General features: G+C 34.3%; 2 protein-coding genes across 9 annotated transcripts in view; one reads left to right on the forward strand and one right to left on the reverse strand.

Annotated features, from left to right (window-relative positions):
* The window catches only part of Atg16 (Autophagy-related 16), a 167835-nt gene that overhangs the window by 65697 nt on the left and 81190 nt on the right, over positions 1–20948 (reverse strand). The gene's annotated exons all lie outside the window — the stretch shown is intronic.
* neo (neyo) overlaps positions 1–20948 on the forward strand; it is a 103007-nt gene that overhangs the window by 9405 nt on the left and 72654 nt on the right. The window contains exon 2 of one of the 2 annotated variants that reach the window (XM_066285725.1): positions 17391–17551. The exons of the other annotated variant lie outside the window; for it this stretch is intronic. The gene's annotated coding sequence lies outside the window, so the exon portion shown is untranslated. The remainder of the gene's footprint in view (positions 1–17390; positions 17552–20948) is intronic. 2 annotated transcript variants of the gene reach the window in all.

Genomic DNA, 20948 nt, shown 5'->3' on the forward strand with positions numbered 1-20948 from the left:
TGTAGTTTTTTCTTCATTTTACTATTTTTGATTTAGTTTATAAATATACACAGTGTTCTATTAAAAAGATTTTTTGTAAATTGTTTTTATAACGCAATGTTCGATTGTATTTCTTTGGCAATCACAATCAGCTCAAGAAAATACAACTCTTTGTATTTTAAACTAGGGTTCTACCTCTACTAATATCAAAGTTAACAATTGTGCGCAGTTAATTTAGTACGTTCAGTATATACCTGTACCGAAAAAAGTTCATATTGCAAAAAGGAGAGATGCCCTTTCACCAAAGAAGTAAAGTTTGTTTTGAACCCGGATACTTCGCATCACGGAATTGGAGCAGTTTTCTCATGGTACCAGAACGGGGGAATAAGCGATTATTAACTACTACAGCAAGTCTATTACGTCATTCGTGAAGAGCCTTAAGGAGTAGTGAAAGTTGTAGAAGACCATTGCAACCTCTTATACAGAAGAACATTTTTAAGTGCAAGTTTAGAAGCAATTTTATCAAATATATTTAGAACTCTTTAATAATGTTTTCATCATCACTTATTAAATCTTTTCATGGCAACAGCCGAATAACCGTGAACACGCTCGTTTATTGTCTCAACTCACATCATCTTAACGAAATTCGCGAAAATAATAATTTTGCTTTAAATTGGTGTTATACAGCTCGTACACGATACGCATGGTAGAATATGGCAGCATTTATTATAGGTGTATATGTTATTACCTCCTTCGACGTCATTATTTGGATAATTAAAACGTTCTGGTAAAAAAGACTTTTGGGAGTTGATAACCTAAAATCCTTCAAAGCAGATTTGTGAATGTCAGGGAACTCATAAAGAGGCGAGTGACATCACATTAATTAAACAAGAAGTCATACGCCCATAATTAATATGTAAAATGTAAATTTTACATATTAAGTGCTCTCTTCTCGTAGAGAGAATTTTGAATTAAATGTGCCGAACATAATATTTGAATATTGCAAAAATCTCTTTAGGGGGGAATTTACAATCATTGCAGGTATACAATTAAAAGGCAATACACAAATTTAGGCGTGGTCAGGTCAGCTGGGGGTGTAACAGAGTAAATTGAAATTAAAGTTTAAGTTCAGGATACTGGGGAGTCGTAAAATAAATACATTTTATAATTTTTTTTAAGCAAAACACGCTATATTTTGTTTTGATTCGATTTATTTTCGTTTCGATTCGCCTCAAAATTCTAAGAATATTGAAGAGCTCCTCTTGCTCTCCGCCTAGTGGTTTTGTTCTTCTAATTAGGTACAGGGGTCCCGTTTTACTTCGCTAGCCAAACATAAATTACAAGGAAATTACAACGTTTAAAAAATTAACCGGTATTCGATTTGGAATTTTTTTGAAACTTCAGGAAGAGATAATAAGAAGTAAATAAACCTAAAATTTACAAAAAGACGCACGTGCCAGACGTAAATAGATAGACAGTTTTAGTAGATATTAAACCATTAACGGCTATTTGCGAAAAAAGTAAATGACTCTCTAACTCTAACAATAGGGAGGCGATAATTGCTTTACGTTTTTTGCTGCATCATCGGGTAAAGCTGGAAAAACACAAGACCAATCTCATCAGCTATATCAAACGTTTTTCAAAATGTTCTATTCGCTTCACATTTTACCTTATTTAACGGTTACAAAAAGTTAACTCAATATGAGTGTTGATAAATTTTTTGAAATACATTACTGTAGAATTAATTTGTTATCAGTAATCATCCAAAGGAAGTATACATGTTTTTGACCCAGGACGTCATTTATCGTCCATTATAACTCTCACGAGAATTAGTTTTGATGAGAATAGGTCAATCTTATCGTAAAGATAGCTATTGATCCTGGAATGTTCGGCCATTCCTAAATTAATACTGACAGTATACCGTAACAGAACCCTGTTTCTGGGTTCTCATGCTTTTTCAATTTTTAGATTTTTTCATTACCTCATAACGACGCAAAGTGGGGTTTCCACTGAGTGCGAAAAAAGCACTTTTCATAACATTTCACATATTTTTTTAATGTCAAACGCTATTGTGCGTGTGGAAAAGCTTAATAATACGCGAATAAACTAGTAATGATTTATGCATAGATGGGCTTTTGCTAGTGGTACCTACTTTTCTTTAGTCTTTTTTTAAAGTGTTTTTTCTATCAATGAAATCAACTATATTTAATCATTTAATTATTAACATTTATGTTTAATAAGAAAAAAAAATGTTTTTTTATTTCGTACTATGTATAGGTGTTATTATAATGTGCCTTTGACTTATGTTATCATAGTTGAATGGAAAATTTATTTTCTGCAGCAAAAAGTTTTAAATAGGAAATTTTAACATTCACGTAGAAACATGCACAAAAAATATGTAATAATAAAATTACAAAATGGACTTTGCTACTTTATAATAACGCCAAGATTCATGACTGCCTCTCTCTGAAGTGAACTTTATCATCACCAACTGGGAACCTCAGCGAATTCATTAGAACTGTTAATTGCTCTGACTGATGAAATTTTTCCCTAAACATCAATCTTCAGCTACATCGTCGATCACGTCGTCGTATGGCATAAGCTTTGTAAGGTCTTTAGCATTGTAATTACACTATATGCAAGGCCGAAACATTCCATAGGTGTGATTTGGAATAATAAGTGAAAATAACGTCATTTTGACTATTATCTTGATGAAAGCGGCGTTGCAACAACTCCACCTGTTTTTCCTTTCTGCGTATTGGGATTATTCTCTGTATGTTATGGCTACCCAGAAAATGTCCTCTAAATCAAATGGTTAGTTTTGTAATGTTTGTTGTATGCAAGCCAGTAGATTTAAAAATGGGATGCATGGAAGTGTTACACATTCATAGCAAAAGACATGTGATGGTCATGTCAGTCAGACATGCCAACATCCTCAACACCCATATCTACAACATTATCCCGTTAATGATAGCCCAAGTCAATTAAAGTCCATTTGGTCTCAGTCAGCATAGTACGCCTAAAATATCAATTGTACCAAACCAAAAGCACAGAGTATTATTTAAATTATCTTCATATATTGAGACTCAAGGCATATCATGTTGATACGAAAATCACCCAAATGCACAATGTTTTCATATTCATATATAGATCTCAAGCGGAATGTCCTCAAAAGTGGATAGGAATTCATTAAAGCACTAGGGTCCTGAGAACAATTCCTGTGACAAAAGTCCTAGTCTCAACGGGGACCTTCATTTCACCACAAGAACCGCATATTCAATGATTTGCTTAAAGACCAACGCCACCAACTCGGCGCATCTGAGCTCGCGTTATAAAATTACATATTCACTCAATCAGTAGTACTTTTAAGAGTTCTTACCATCACTGACTGAAAATTGTTAAATAATAAACGAGCATTCAGATGAGCATAATGGAACATTCAACGGAACAAGAAAAAAGGAGAAGGAGAAGAAACCGTTAAAAACACTTGCTAATCTTCTGCCAACAGATGATCAGATTGCGTGAACCAACAATACAAAAATCAGCATGGCCCTAGAATTCCCAAATTAAGTTAATGAGCTGTGCAAATAACAAGTTAATAAGCTACTGTTAATATAACTTTAATAATAATCATTACCGAAGACCAGATGGTACAAGCATAAAGAGACTTTTATTGAATGTGTACCTAAGCAAGATGGTTGTCACTGAAATACATAAGTAAAACCGCAAAAGCAGAAATCAAAATATTCAAAGGTTACTCCCGTGAAAACTTATTTATTCTGTGCTACAAAAATCGTTGAAAATTGTTTCCATTTCCATAAACGCGAGTTTGGACTCGTTGAATCCAGTTGTTGCGAAGTAGTGGGAATGTTCCTCCTGTCTGATGCCTCGCAATTTTTCAATATTCTGAAGTTCGGTACGGTAGATCTCGGTTTTTTAAATATCCCCATAAAAAGAAATCTGAGGGATTTAGATCTGTAAACCTCGGAGACCAAGCTACTGGTCCACCTCGGCCGACCCAACGTATTCCGTTTACTTGAGTTAAAAAATTTCAGACATCTAAACGGAAATGTGGAGGTGCCCCATCGCGCGAAAACCACATACGTGCTCGACCATCAAGGGCACATCTTCAAGATTAGTTAAGTACTGCCGCTCCTTCAGCAGTAGGGGAAAACATATACACTCGTCGCATTTTTTTTGTCAATTTTTATGCGAAGTGTTAACTTTAATACAGTCAAATGGATTAATGAGTCTAATATAATAAATAAACTTTTACTATTGTTTATTTCGTTACCTATAGATCTTTCATTAGATTTTTTTTGACGAACGGACTTCCCATGTGTGATGAATATGTCGTTGAAGCTTGTCCAATATGATGTGAAACACCCTGTATTATACATTTTCATTTTAATTTTTTTTAGAAATTTCTAGAGAGCGTTCTAAAAGGAAATTGATAGATTAACATCATTACGTACACATTACATGGTTGCAAATGAAAAATATTGTTTGATTAATAACATCTGATTCGTTGATCTCGGCCATCAACTTTCAGCTGGCGAAAATAAATCTACTTGACAGCCACTGCAGATATACTATTTGTTTAAACAAATTTTTTTGTTTTATGGATTTAATTAAATATTGACCCTGTCATACAAGAGCTGAAAACTTAATGGCTTGCCTGCGCAAAAGTCTGCCTCATTAAACACGTTAGAGTTAAGCAGAGATTTCAATGAAATGGAATGCGACAGAACTCGCAAACGAGCAGCCAGATTTCAAACAAAAAGCCAAAAAGTCGACATCTGCGTCGACTTCACGATCGTCCAGGCCGACATAAATTTGTCACCATAAGCTGTTGCAGTTGGTTCAAAGAAGAACTAGAAAATCGACTAATGCATGCCAACAAACAAAGTAAAGAAAAAAACTAATCTATCCTCGATGTCGCAATCCGGTCTAAACGACCCATAAATGTTATCGAATGAATTCTAGTTAGCGTTACCAATTCCTGTGCGCTGAACAGGCTTGTTGCTCTATTTCGCTATAAAGTCAAAACCTTATCACAAGTGATTTTTAATAGCTTGTAATGTGATTTTAAAGGATAGTGCGCTACCTTCGTTATTCAAATTATTGCTTTAGTCCTTTGTGAAATCTGTGAAACCATTCTGAATTCAACAGTTGTTCTATGAACTTGGTCTTCTTCGAACCTCGAATATTATCATACAATTGAGAGAATACTGTTAGTTGCCCATCAATATGAACATATTATCATCGGTATCACTTGAGAAAACTCCTTTCATGGAGACTAAAAATACTAGGAAATTTAGATTGATGGAACTTTATGTTGATAAGCAACAGAAGAGCAGAAACTAGCATAAAGAGACCCTATATGGGTACACCGACGGTTTAGTAAGTTTTTCTTCAATCTTCCCATCCCACTTTGTTACGGCGCTCACGCTTGTTACTTTTGATGTTGTTTTTATAGTTGAGCAAAAAGGTGTAATCTGCTGTATCTCTGTAGATGGAATCGAGCCGCACGCTGTGCCAGAAGTGTGAGCGATCCACACCTTTTTAATCCCATCACCTAATACGGAACCTAATATTTGCCGATACTCGTTTAACTCAAAGAGGTGGGAAGTTGCAAATAGAGCTGACTCGAATGAGTACCCGTGGAAGAGAACAAATCTGGAAATTTCCGCGTGCGCAGCAACCATAGCAACCGCTGGCTTGGGCACTCGAATGCCATAGGGACCTGTCACCGGATAATACCGAGAAAGGTGTGATCGATATTGCGTCCTGATTCGTCGTCCATAGGGGAGGTGTTCCACTGATGCTAGAAATGCCATCTTCGTTGCATTATTTTTTCTCGCACGGTTACCCTATTTAAATATCTTAAACCAATTTCGCGACATTCTGTATCATCGCTTTGAGATCTGTTGTTCTTTCATCAACAATTTATTTTTATTACTGGTTCCATTTGCCCTTTTTTATGATTAATTCATGACTTGAAGAATTGTCACGAGCGATGATGATGCGTCAGGGTTTCACATGCCAAATTGGCAAACATTTTTTACGCTTTGAATCCTGCATATTATAACTTTTCACAGTGGGCTGACACATTATACCGTGTGAAATTAAATTATTATTATACTTTACCATTTTTCCATTCACATTGTTATAGGTAATTACTACAATTTTCGGTTCGGTGTTTAAGCCGCCATTAGCCCCTGTATTTCAGTGCGCTGTGCGTGTACTAAGTCGCAAAATTACTACGTAACCTAACTGTTGATCTTTGCGCTAATAGATATCATCCGTAAAAGTACACCTGTAACAATGTGTTTGCATGACAGCGTACAATGGTTTTTTGTAGTTTTGTACGAAAACAATTTAAAGAAGTAGGCCATAACCGGTACTGAACGAGATCACAGTTGGACACGATACCGGCTTACCTAATTAGATTTACTAAAAACGGCTTTTTTGTCAAGTGCCAGTCGAGATGTATGAATAACTAAATATTTCGCCTTTTTGTAAAGTCGGTTAATCTAGAGATTTTAGGTCGTTTTAAATAATCGCGAAAAGTTTGTACTTAACTTATTATGCGGTTATATCCATTGTGATATGCCTAAGTAAGGTATTATTTAATTAATTTAGGTACATAAGAAGAAAAAAATAGTTCTCTACTGAGATCCTTGAAAGTAATACTGTTGAAAAAGATTAGAGCTGAACACCCTAAAGATAACTTCATGGCGCCTAATTGTTCCACGACTCTTTGCCCGTTCAACACATCGACGAGCAGCTTTCTTCACCTATCAGCATGGTGTTTATGCCGCACTATTCAAATTGATTTCCATTGTAATGAATGTTTCTCAAACTGTGATACCCCACATTTTTACACCGTTTTGAAAGTGACAGTCCCCTACGACTTGCGATTTTGCTCTCAGTACCATCAACGTCACAGTTTATATTCGTTTTTATAGTCGGTATTCGAATGACGTTAAATTTTAAACATACAAGCTAAATTATTGGTCTTAATCCTTCGATGTTTGCGTCGTTTACGTGTCCTTCGAACATAGAATACTTCCATTGCAATTTAAAGAGTTCGATACTATTACATCCGACTCACCCTGTAACTGGGTTAATCTGTAAACATAAAGGTGATACAATTGACCTTGCCTATAACGAAATTAACCGGTCAAAAGTTCAGTTGAACAATGTCCCGTGCATTAAATGAAGGTGAGGCCACCTACGTTGAGTTCATCTCCGTTTGGTGAAAGATTAAACAATGCTTATAAACTATGCAAGAAATTTATGGAATAATTATGGTATTATGAAGGACGGCTTGTTTGGAAAGGTATTTTCATTGTCAGGTTCACGACTCCTTCGATTCCGAAAAGATATTTACTAATCAACGCATTTTAAAGTAAACGAGGCCTATTAACGGTTCTCAGTTAGTATGTCAAATATTTTCATCGGTTTCCTAAAGGCACGTGATCGGAACCATTTGATCCGATGCCTAACAATTTACAACCACTCTTGCTCCATCCGAAACTCTTGTTGTTGTCACACTCTTGCTGTCGATCGTAAGTGATTGACATGTGTCATAGTTACCGGGTTCTTCCGCCAAACTTCACAAGAGTGTCGTCTCATTTCAGTACCTTTTAGACTAGAATGAAATGGAATTATTATTAAACTAGATATTTAAATTTTCATTCAAGAAACCCGCGTGTTTGATGGCCCCACAGCCTTTCACTAGTATTTGCACTTCCTGCTTTCACGTAAGAGTAAAGAAGAGCAAGATAAACGATTTGCTGTGCTCCAGCAGAGAGAGAAAATATAAAAACCTCACTTCGAGCAGAGAAAAGAACAGAAGCTGTTTAACGAAGAACAGGACAGGAAATATCAATGATTAATGGGCGTTTAATCTTTAATGCAATATCAGCGGCGAGGTAACAGCAACCAGAACTAAGCATAAATTTAACAAAAAAGACCTAGAAATGCAGAAAAAGTTCTGAAAAATTCGTATCGCCGATTTTTCGACCATCGGAATCGGCTGACACATGGAGCAGATGGGAGGACTCACTAGTCGAACGACTATTTAATTTTTTTTAAGATTCGCACATTTTCAATGAAATGAAACGATCTCTTCCTCGATTAAAAAAATCTAAACACTATGTATTTATCTCCAGCTCTTTCTCAGATATTTATGTTTAAACATTTAGGTAAAATTTTAGATATGTGCCTTGCTATCGCGGACCATCAACTAAAGAGTTTCGGCAACTATCGACGAACTTTTAACGCATACTTTTGTTTATTTACGCGTTCATGTTGTTAAATGCGCAATATACGAAGTAGTCCGACAATGCCCTCAAGTGGAATTACTTGAATTTGCATGAAGAAATTTTAAAAAATATATATTTCTTTCTTTCTTTCAATTGCGTAGTACGATTTTGATGGATATGTAATTGGTGATTGGAAAATATTTCACTGTGGGTGCGCACGACCACCAGGGCCGGACAGTATTGAATCGGATTGCATCGCAGTTAAAACCTGTTAACCGCAGCAGTATCATTTTGTTGAATTAAATCATGTATACCCGTTAACGATAGAATCGTACAACTGCAGAAACTGAAGCTTTACGTCGTTTAATCTGTCAATTATTTTGAAGTAATATGAAGATATTGTGCAAGATGAATTTTAATTTTTTTTTCACTTTTGAACTACACAGCATCGTCGTTTGCAAATGTTCAAGGTCCAATATATCTGCTCAGCGTGAATTCTGACTCTATGAGGTTGGGTTCTGACGTACCATAGCATCAAATCGTAAGTGGTGAGGTTTAACTGTGGGCCAATCCAATTTCAACACTGTTGATCAAGCGCACATAATCGAACATTGTCCAGTTTCATACATCAATGAAATCGTATTGCGTCGGTGAGTGGGGGGCTTTCTGATTAATTGCAAACGATATTTTGATGATGTAGACAGGAAAAGGGATCTACTTTTTTCCTTTGCCAGCTTAAAGATTATCATCTAACTGATAATAACGGATATATTATTCATGGGTGCAAATCTCACGATTCTTGCTGTACTATTTGCAAATGCTTCGTAGATTCTTAATTTACTTAAATTATTTATTTTCTTCACCTGATCCTAAACGAAATCTTCTATTGAACAAGTGGGCTTTCTAGGTTAATATATTCAAGTTGAGCGAATTTGCTAGACGTTTTATTGCTGCTTTTACTAGGTTTGCGCGGTGTCTGTTCAACAGGCAATTTTCGAGTCACTGTTCTATTAATGGAAAATTTTGCACGGTCTTCGGATACCGCAGGTACCGTGTCCACGCGGTGACTCTTATTTCGTCTAATGCTGAGAAATACGTGTAATATGCGTTTTTATGAACCGATTCTTAACAGCCGTGTAAATGATATATTATGTATCTAACGGTATCGTAAACGATTCTTTGTCTAAGAAAAAGACGTTGGATAATCGATTAGATTATTTAAGGAAAAAATATTTGGTTTCTAGAGAAATTTATGTTTGCGGATTCTCCAACCGACAGAAATTTTTTAGCAACATTTCGTCGCTTCTTGGACATTTCTACAATTTAATGTCGTAAATTAGACATTTCTGAGAAGTAAAATCTATCTGAATATCGACACAACCGTTTTACCCAATTTATAGCACATTTTTCGCCTGTCTCCTGATTGCTGTGGGAAACTCCTAAAATAAATTGCAACAAACTAAGCTGCGATCAAAGATACAAACGTTCAAAAGGCAGTTGTATCTTGCTTTTGCATTAATTAGTCAGCGTGTAGAATTGCGATAAGCTGTAATTGGTGTTAAAAGGAATCGATAATTTAGTCTCCACAACTGAAAAGAAGAATTTCCTTGTTAACCCATAAATATTCAAGTTATACCTACACCTATGGCGAATGTAGTCACGATATGAATGCGAATTGAACATACAGCGCAACTACGAGAATGTTGGTCGCTATCTTTCGGTTGACAATATGACAACTTCTTATTAGTACCAACTAGTGATTACGAAGGACAGGTTTAGGTCAACTATGATTAAATATTCATGACTTAACCGGGTTGACCTTCAGGCCTTATGATGGGCATAACTTAAAATCATCTTTCAGAAATAGGTTTTAGTCAATTGCTCGCGATTATACTAATTCTACATGATGGAGGATTAGCGGAGGCTCACCTGGTACCCATTAGCAGAACCGGTCAAATTTCATTAACTCACATCATTATGATAGATGGCACTCAGAGCAATCAATATCAGCATTCAAGCTTAAGCATGTAAATGTCTCCTCTGCCTTTTTGAATTAACGCAGTTTTTCTGATGCGTCATATATCTGACACCATTAATAGTAAGATAAGGGTATATATTTTCCAGTAAAGTTTCCATGTGATTGATGTAACTTGAACTATGAGACGTCTCCCACAAAATGTCTAACGTAACTTGGTTAGAAATTTTAACATTAATGTTAACCTGACCAAACTTGTCTTTTGTGAGCTTGAGGAGTATTTTGGCTTCGGTCGAACTTGCAAAGCACGTTAACATTACACATATTTCCTAAATTCACACGGAAGCTATTTTAATTGCCCAAAGACCAAATTATGACAATGCTGGCAACTTGAATGCGCAGATAATTTCTGAGAAAATGGTGGTCCAAACCAACGATAAGCCTCTATTGGAGGATGCAATAAGAATTGGCTCAATTGATTTTAGATTTTTTCTCAAAAGGTTTAACTTTTCAGAAAAGCAGTTAAACGTGTATTTGTTCACGTTTTATTCTTAAAAATCTCATAGTGAGTGAGAGAAAAGTATTTTTATGAACCAAAAGTTAGCCATGCTTTTAGGATATACTGGAAAATGGTGACAGACGCTGAAGCAGTGCAAGGAACGAACAAAAAAGCTTCGAAATTGAACGAGAAAATAATTTTTTAGGACGAAACTGATAGTGACACAATTTGCAAAAGCGCGAGGGGCAGAAGGAACATACTATTAAAAATATATCATCCTGTAGATTATCGCAATCAGTTGATATAATTTGAGACACAAATCTGAGATATATATATCTCACATTTTAAGTCAGAATTAAAAAAAAATCGGGAAAAATTAAATTTTGTTACCCTATATCGCAAATGCAAACCTATGCTTATATGAACTTGTTTACCTTTTTCGTCTTAAAAATAGTCTGGGAAAAAATGATACTGCCAATCAATATTGATTTACTTTACCACCAATAGAACTATTCGAATACAGTATTCGAAAGATCATTCAAATTTGTTCCTTAAAATGCATAGAAAAATATCAAGTCGTAATTTACGTAAACATTTTAGCCTTATTTCTGGAAGCAACAATTCTGTTCTCAATATACTAATTTGAATAATGTTGGAAGCTAATTTGCAGCACTTGTTATGTAATTTTTTTGTCCTTTTCTCCGGTAATCATAATAATTTATAGTTGGATCCTAGTTTGGTCTAATAATATGGTGTACAGCAAATTGAAAGCAAAAACAAAAACTGGTTGTCTGAGGCTAAAATATGTTCTGACCCTGATTTGGTTTTCCAAACTTGGCACCAACAACTAGATAGTTTTTGCTGTTGCTACAACATGAAAATCAGTCAAAGACAGTTAGAAGGTTTTTGCATTTGTGTTGGCTCGTCAAATTGTAATTTTCCCTTTTTGCAATTCAGATTGATAGCCCTAAGCAATAAACTGCATAAAATAGTTTCCACCAGGTTCACAATCATGGCATAATCGATGTCGTTCCAGCAATCGAGATAAATTCCACATGCTGAACTTCCGCCTAACCCGTCAGTAGCCATCAACACTACACAACTGGTAATTCCGGTAGATTAGATATGAATTTCTTTACTTATCGACCGACTGATTGATGGCCCGCTGCGCTGGTGTAAAGGATTTTTCATTCATAAAATCTAAGTCTGCTTCAAATAGTGATGCTGATGATTATTATCGCTCGTTACTTGAATTTCTAGCGAACCGCTTAAGAGGTTTCAGGCGGCCTTCGCTGAAATATTATCTGAAGAACTTAAACTATGACTTAAGTATTTAAGTACCTATGCGCATAATACCATATTTGCTTAAATAAAGAGGTGAGTTTTTGCCACGTTTCACTAGAAACTGACGCTATCGCTAGATACATCGAAAATTATAAAAATGACGTCACTGATGAGAAAAACAGGAACCTACATACATGCAGAGATAGTCTCAGGAGTACCGGACATGACATATAGATGGCGGTGTTTTTTGTTCAAAAATTTTCTACATTCCAAAGACCTACCATATAAAACCTTATGTTTAAACTTTGAGGATGCTACATTGGTTTGTGTCCGTTTTAAAGACATTGCACCAGTGCACACTTCCGTCATCGCGATGGCCAAAATCAATCAACTTTTATTTCAATCTTTCCTCACCGACATTATCCACCAGAATTAGCCCTCAGATTATTTTTCAATCTTGGAAAAATGCTTGGTGGAAAGAGATTTTGCAAATAATGCAGAAGAGGCGTCTGAGGTTGATGTCCACTTGGAAACATTCAAAGTTTCTAACTATAAACAGGGCATAGAAGCTACAGAACATCGGTGGGAAAAGTGTGTCGATCTCAAAGGAGACTATGTTGAGAAATAATGCAAGATTTTCCATTTGTTTTCCTTTAAGTGTCAGGTCGAGTACATCTGGGACTATTCTCGTATGTACTGGCATTTAACGAAAAAGTAGAAGAAAAATTACTATAATTAAAATTTAAAATCCACTATCATCGATACCACTTATTCATTGAAAAACAGAATGGCTTCGAAAGATACAAAAAAAACGAATAATTGCTGTATTACATTACAGTTAACCAATGCCTAATCAAACTATTGCTGTTAACAAAGATGTCACTTCGATGTAATGTGCGAACAAAACTCTGATTTTGTTTATTTGACTGATTACTGAACAGGCTTGGATAACTGTACCTCCAATGAATGTATATACCAAAGCATATGTTATCATCTTGAACCTATACGAAAAGATTTATTAACGTAACGAATTTTCACTTTTAGAATCAATGAGATTCGTTACACCACTAGTTATGCATTGCACCGCTTTATGCCACTAACGAGGAATCTGTCAAAAGCTCCTTATGCGTAATTCATCAGTCTTGAACGAGTAATGTAATGGATATTAGATGCGCTCAGTGGCGTACCATTCCACAAGTCTTTGTGTACTCCACTGAACGTTCTTTTCAGGAAACATGCCTTGTTCCATTTAAAAAAATTTCTATCAGTCATATGTTTTCCGTGTCTGTAATTATTTTTGGACAATTTGTGAAAATATGATAGAAGATATAACTTAATTTTTCATAAACCGATATGAAAGATACATCGACTTGAGTCCAATGAATAAAACGTTTCTCAAGTAACTCGGAAAGGCTACAGAAATGAAAAAAATGCAGGAATTAATTTTTTTTTTACTTTCTAATTTTATTATTGTGAGTTCTGGCGCTTAATCAAAATTCCCAATTTAAATCTGAATTACCCTGTATAAAGCCATTCCCTTCGCTGATCTAACGCCTCAGCTTTATTCCGAATAGTTCAGTTACCTTTCATCATTTACTTTTATGAAACAGTATTAAAAAAAGTATAGCCTAAAATTCGTGTATGAAATAGTATTTCTCACACTAGCGAAACTGTAAACTTCGCCTTCGGCTCGGCCTACAAACTTATCGTTCTTGCCTGAAACTTCCATTTCATACTTGTTATAGAATGTAACGGGCGATCATTAAAAAAATCGTCGTAGGAGGCGGCAAACCGTAAACGTAAGGCGTTGATTAAATGATTTGCTATTTATAATCAAACATCTTACTGACAACATATAACAGATGAATATATCCAAGACTTACCTCTATTGTTACGCAGGCTACTTAAGGTTTTTTAATGTTCAACCTTATCTATTCGCTAATGCCTCGATAGAAATGGCCCATTTCACACTTAAAATTAATTGTAGTATAAATTGATTCTATAACTTGATACAGGACATTTTTCCATTATACGCCAATAATTGATCTTTCATATATACAGAGTGTGATAGAAAGGGATTAACATAAAGCTGTATTTTCCCTTCGAATCGTGATGATAATATTTTATGTGCGGTATCAGTGTCAGAGTAGATACATTTGGAAAATTTCTGGACATAGTCCACAGACAAGAAAAATTAAGGTCTATGCCATGTTTCCCGAAATGTAACAAAACGTACTTTTTCTTTTGGGGTATTGGCACCTTCTTTTGTCCATATCTGCCCAATGCAAAACGTCTTAACAAACTACAGTCGGTGCAGAAAGTATTCGTACAACAGATAATATTTTATAAATAGATAAATTTCAATGATTTTAATGTTAATTTACTTTGCCAAATTGATCATACACATTGTTTCACATTATTATATTACGACATCAAGAAAAAAAAAACATAAACAAGAGTATTTCTAAGAAAATTACACCAAGAACAAAAAATCGACCGGAATAGACTCGCATAAAGTATTCGTACATAGCATGTAGTTGCATCTTCACCGTGACTTAACACATACACATTTTAAATTTAGTAAAATTGAAAAAGTTGAATATTAAAGGTAATAAAATAATTTTTTTTACAATGGTACATAACATTTTGAAAGCTTCTTAGGATCATGGGACGTAAAAGTAATGAAACATCGGAAGAAGTGCGACAGTTGATTGTTAAAATTACATAATGAATGCAAATCTTTAGCGGAAATTGGTAGAATAGTAAATAGGCCAAGATCTACTATACAAACGATTATACACAAATATTGTGAGCGCAAAACTTCCAAGAATAAACCTCGTGTTGGACGTCCAAAAAAATTAACTGAACATCTAAGACGCATTATTGCGAGGAAAGTTAAAGAGAATCCTCGAATAAGTGCGGAAAAAATTGCTACAGAACTAAAGACATACAACAATACACTTGTTTCTGCTAGTACTGTGAGGAATTGTTTGAAAAAACAAGGCTATCAAGGCAGAGTTGCTCGTAAAAAATATTTTATTAATGAGATCAATAGTAAGAAGCGATTAGAATTCGCTAGAAGACATCTTACCACCCCACTATCTTACTGAAATCGAGTCATATTTACTGATGAAAGTAAATTTGAAGTTTTTGGCAACAAACGGCATTTTAAGGTATGAAGAAAAAAAGGAACTGCGTTTAATAAAGAAAATTTACAACCGACAGTGAAGTATGGTGGAGGATCTGTTTTGGTTTGGGGCTGTATGAACGCTTCAGGAGTAGGATCACTTCATTTTATTGATGGTATTATGAACCAAATGGTATATATTCACATTTTAAAAACCCACCTTCTACAAAGTGCAAAAAATGGGAATTAAGGATAACTATATCTTTAGCCAAGACAATGATCCTAAGCACACTGTTATAAATACCAGGCTCTGGATCCTTTATAACACCCCAAAATATTTGAAAACTCCTCCTCAGTCGCCAGATATTAATTCCATCGAACATTTTTGGAGTTACTTGGAAAAAAAAATTAGAAACCACCCAATCCAATCAAGGGAGGGATTAAAAGTTGCACTTTTAGAAGAGTGGAACAAAATTCCGGAAAATTTTACAAGAAATTTAGTTAATTCTATGCCCAGAAGGTTAGAGGCAATTATAAAGTCAAGAGGTTATCCTACAAAATACTAAAACTGTTATTAGAGTCGTATTTGTTACTTTAAATTTTGTTTTTGACATGTGTACGAATACTTATTGCGTCTGAATTCGTGATTATTTTGTAGTTTCCTATATTTATTTAAATAATAAAATTATTAAACTTACTTTTTCTTTTAAAAATATTTGTGAATAATATAAATGAACCTCTATATGTTTCTTTTTGTCTTGTAAAGATGTCCTTTATAGCATAAAATCGATCGTTTTTATAATTTTGCGTTCTGTACGAATACTTTCTGCACCGACTGTATTTTATATTTATTTTAAGAAACCTTAATCTGCGCACTACAGCGGACGCTCGATAACGTAAACTAATTCAAACAAAACGTGGTTCACAATTTCAAAATGTTTTTATGAGCGAACGCGATTTAAATTATAAACAAACTGTTAAAGAAAAGTTCAATAGATATGTAGTTTTTTATCATTGGATTTATTTTGTTTATCGCCAAGAACTGTTTACGTCATCGCGCGACTCCTGTAGTTCATAAAGAAATTGTCAGCGTAATTTTGGTTTTAGGTAGCTTGACAAACGAACCAAAAAACCACTCAGATAAGATAGTAATCTTTCAAATAGTCAAACAGTCGCCGACAGAAAGTACGCATTATGTGGTTTTTTTTTTATTTGAATTTGTCAGAAATGTTTATTCTTAGTAAAAATTTGTGTATTCCTGCGAATGCAAAACGCAGGTAACGGAATTCTAATATTTGATTTGATAATGGGGGAAATTCGAAAATGATCAAAATGCCTCACGAGTAAAATACCGGTATTTTTAATTTTAAAAGAAACGTGTATTATGAAAATTTGTTTAGCATTAAAGCATAAGTACTATAGATAGGCTAAAAAGACACAATGAAGTGCCAATTTTCTATTCCATAAAATATTTTTCTGATTTTTTAAATTAGTTACCCCTTATACAAAATAATACAAATTTATTTAATTTGCCAGTTTTGTTTCAGAGAGGATTAAAAAATACAATAAATATATTATTTTTTATTTTTGTAAAATACTAATGCAGAAATGCACAAACTTTTACCAAGAATAAACTTTTCTGATAAATTCAAATAACAAGAAAACTCATATGGTCCTTTCTCCGGGTCACTGTATGTGTACGAAAATTTGGCAAACAATAATCGGCAACTTTTAAAACAATCTCAAAATCTACGAACTTCCTTAACTTTTGTGAAACAGTTTATTTAAAAAAATATCAGGTCTGACTGCAGAAAAAACAGGTGAAACTTTGACAAGAAGAAATATGGTAAATTTTGAAACTTGCTCTAACTCTTCGTGGGTAATGTGTTATTTGTCCCATTGCGCAGGTTGATGATCCTTAGATCAATCTCCTCAACCGCCTTCTTAGCCATTAGTTCAAGAGAACTCCCTTGAAGCATTCCAAATATTTGTGTTGTTGACCGTTTAATTGTTTAGGAGTTATTAACAATTTACAGACATCTTGGAAATCCGCATAAGTCATTGCATGACATATACGTTCGTCCGTCTGCGAAATTCCGTAGTCGGTCTTTTTAACCGATGACACTCTGATGCCCAATAGTGGAATCGGCGATAACTGTAAAATCGTCAATGAAGTCTTGACGGTAAAAGAACCCGTCCTTGGTTATGAGTCTTATTACAAACTGTTCATTAATTCGCTTTGGTTCTTCGCAGCGGCGCGGCGGTTCGGTGTCTTCTCTTCTGCCATCATTTAATTTTCGAGCCTCTTGTGGCAGAACGGAACTTTGCGGCAAGGTCGATAAGTACTCGGTGGTACCTCGAGTGCAGTGGATTTTCTGTGACTCGTGTTCAAGTGGCACAAAAATTTCAAAAAGGTTAGTAAATTTACTTATTTGTTTTTGTGTTTTAGATATGAAAATTGTTAAAATACGTACATTTTCTATCGTGACAAATAACCGCAAAATTCCGTTAGGTTCGAAGAGGCGTTCACTTTTAGGAATTTCTGTTAAAACATAACAAGAGTTTTTACCGAACTTAGGAAGAATATCAACAATGTTCTGTTTTTAGTGAAGGCAGTAGAACTAAAATCAATTACATACATATCAAAACTGAAAACTCAGTTTTAATATGTAGCTCAGGTATGTTTTTCGTACTTTTGTATTTGATGAAGCCCCGAAGGGCGAGAGTTTCACGGTAGGGCTCACCATAATTTTTTAATTGCGACGTTAAGTTGTAGTAAAAATTGTTATCGCAAATCAGTCTCTGTAGCTTAAACACAAAATAAAGAATATTATTGTTTATTTAATAATATCCCTTATTTTGCGGAAAATTATTAAAAATAAAACATAAATATCAAACACATTTAATAGATTAAAAAAAAGGTAATAAAAATCATTAGAGATTTACGATATCAAGTACCTGATTTTCAAGTTACCTGACTTGTCTTGAAATAAAGTGAAACTGACGTTAAACTTCACATATAGAATATAAAGTCAAGGACCTTTGTATAGTCAGTTAGATGAAGCATATAATAGATTGACAACATTCTTTTAATTGCTCGCTCAATAACTAATCCCAATATTAATCGTTATCCCGACTTAATAATATTATCAGGTACCCAACTTTTTACGTTGCGATAAAAATCTGCGGAACCAAATACGCTTTTACTAACCCTGGAATATAATCATCATTTATCATCACGACTGTTTTTTTGATTCATAAATTTTTGTGGTATTTTCTCAGATTTCTCCGGAATTTTCTGAGTTTTTCCGTGTCTTCAGAACGTTTACTGAGTGAATTCCTAAGTAAAACTCTTGTTTTGACAATATATCGACACAAATTGTTTGTTTGCATACAAAGGCCCTTGCATTTAATGAAACTAATTGCATATCTGTTGTCAAGCACTTTAACTACGCAACCACCTTAGTAGGACACATACTATATACGTCACTGGTTCATATTATAATTGAATCGCTTAACTGAGATCGAATTTAGTGATATGGGTATTGCTTATTTTCTAAATTTTGTTAACTGAAACGTACATGAGCCAAAATTTTCATTTAATTGCCAATAGAAAAATGTCAAATACAGAAAAAAAACAATTTTTTACACAAATGTCGGTTTCTCGATCAAACACGGTTAATTTTATTGATATTTTCCTAAGAAATCTTGTAGATGAATGAAGCTCAGAAATAAAGAACTGATCTGAACGACCTTGAAGTAATCTGAAATTTCTACCTTAAACTGGTTTAGTTTTTTCTCAATTTTTTCAGCCTTCATTTTAAATATATTCCGATAAACAAGAAATAACCTGAAATTTATGAACGAAAGTAGCATTTTTTTTTATATTGTATTAGAAAAGTTTTAAATTATACTCCAATAGTGGAAATTACCTCGTCATTGTCTGCATTTTAGAGGGTATTTTAAGCAATTTGTTGTTTACAAACCAAAATGTTCGATTGTTATTTTTATTGTTAAACAAAGAGCTTTTTTCACTTGCTCTTGAATTTTAAATTCTGTATATCGCCTCAAAGAGAAGCAGAAACAAGCAAAATAATTTGTTTTTAAGAAAACCGCTCGCTAAACAATCGGGTGTGTTTACAGGCCTTTTGACAATTGTCAAGAATTATCGATAAGATTTTTATAAATTATATTTTGAGGAAAAAGCTTTCGGGATAAATGTACTGGAACAAACCTCAACCATCCTTAAATGTCTAAGACAAAATGGTCAACCGTTTTGTAGCACCCTAAAGTTAAACTAAAGAAAAGGAAACAAATTTTATATAAAAAGTTTTAACCACCCTAAACAAATCGGACGAAATCTCATTAGTCTAAAATAATGAAGGCTTAAGAAACATCCAGAATCATACTGTTGATAAGTTTATTATATTTCCGTCAAAAATCAAGCTCTTTGAAAGGTCCTTGTTCAAGCTTACATATACAGGAGGAAGACCGAATTGACAGTCGACCATTTGTATTTCAAGTACGTACAGTATGTTCAAATAAAGTCAAGTATTATAAAATTATCAAACTACTTGATTTGATTAATCCACACTAAATGAAGTCTATATTTCTAAAGAAAATTTATTCAAGTATCACATATTGATTTATTGATTATATTATTGACTGACGTTAAATAACCAATTAACCGGGCAACATGTCAATTTTATTTAAGTACCCTTTAAAGAAATAATGCTAATCAGGATATGCGAGACGTACCCAAGGCATGCGGGTACCCACGGAAGAAGTGGGTACCCTTGACCTTGTATCTAATAACCCACAGTCCCCATAATTCGTGGGGGTATTTGCATTACTGCTCTGGCGAGGTTATTGATCTTCTTCAGAAATCGTTACATTTGAGAGGAAGAAAGATTGAAGAACATTTGTTTTTTGCATTTATACTGTTATGTTTGTCATCAAAGGTTTTAACATACGTGCATATACGTAACACCCACATTGATTAAAATCAATGTATAAGAAGACGACTAACGGTAAGATTTCGTCATAGAAAAACTACTTGCAGAACTAGGCCCTATTGACTTATTTTCACCGAGAATCCGATAACGTTAATGAGCACTACATTGGCCTATAAGGTTAATTATTGGCGATCTTGTATCTCTATTGTTTTTGCTATGCCTTACTGAAATGAACCGAAAATGGACTAACCTAATCTACTTAAGGTTTAACGTTGTAATTAAAACGAATCTACGCATAAATGTGTGTCATCTGTGTAGCAGGGTCAATTTACATAGACTTCGTGCGTTTATGTCCATTCCGTGCGTGTTTGCGCCACATATATTTTGGACCGACAACACTGTCATTAATATTGTAGAATTTGCCATAAAACAACTCCGCAACTAGATTATGTATGCTAAATTATCAGTTAATCGAACAGGTTGAATGATGTTTATATGGATTTAATGCCCCTCGTAGTATTTCATCCTGTACGGTAGAGGCAACTGATTTAACGACGAAATTCATAATTTTAAACGAATTTTCCAATGTTGTCCACAGGTTATTTTATATCAGGAGTGTTTGTTGGTCCTCCATTGATACATAATATTTTAAGATTTTTTTTTAACATTTGTACCGGACGAAACATTGATAAAGCTCCGGGACCAGTGTTATTTTTTCTTTCTTCGAAATTATCATTTTTGGACCTCAAATCTTAGTTATTTTCTTTCTAACATTTTACTTACTACGAACATGGATGCCCGAGAAGCTTATACTCACTTTTGGTTAGTTCAGTCGAAGAATTGCCGTTGGTTTGCA

This window comes from Euwallacea fornicatus, chromosome 9 (genome assembly GCF_040115645.1).
Source record: "Euwallacea fornicatus isolate EFF26 chromosome 9, ASM4011564v1, whole genome shotgun sequence".
NCBI lineage: Eukaryota > Metazoa > Arthropoda > Insecta > Coleoptera > Curculionidae > Euwallacea > Euwallacea fornicatus.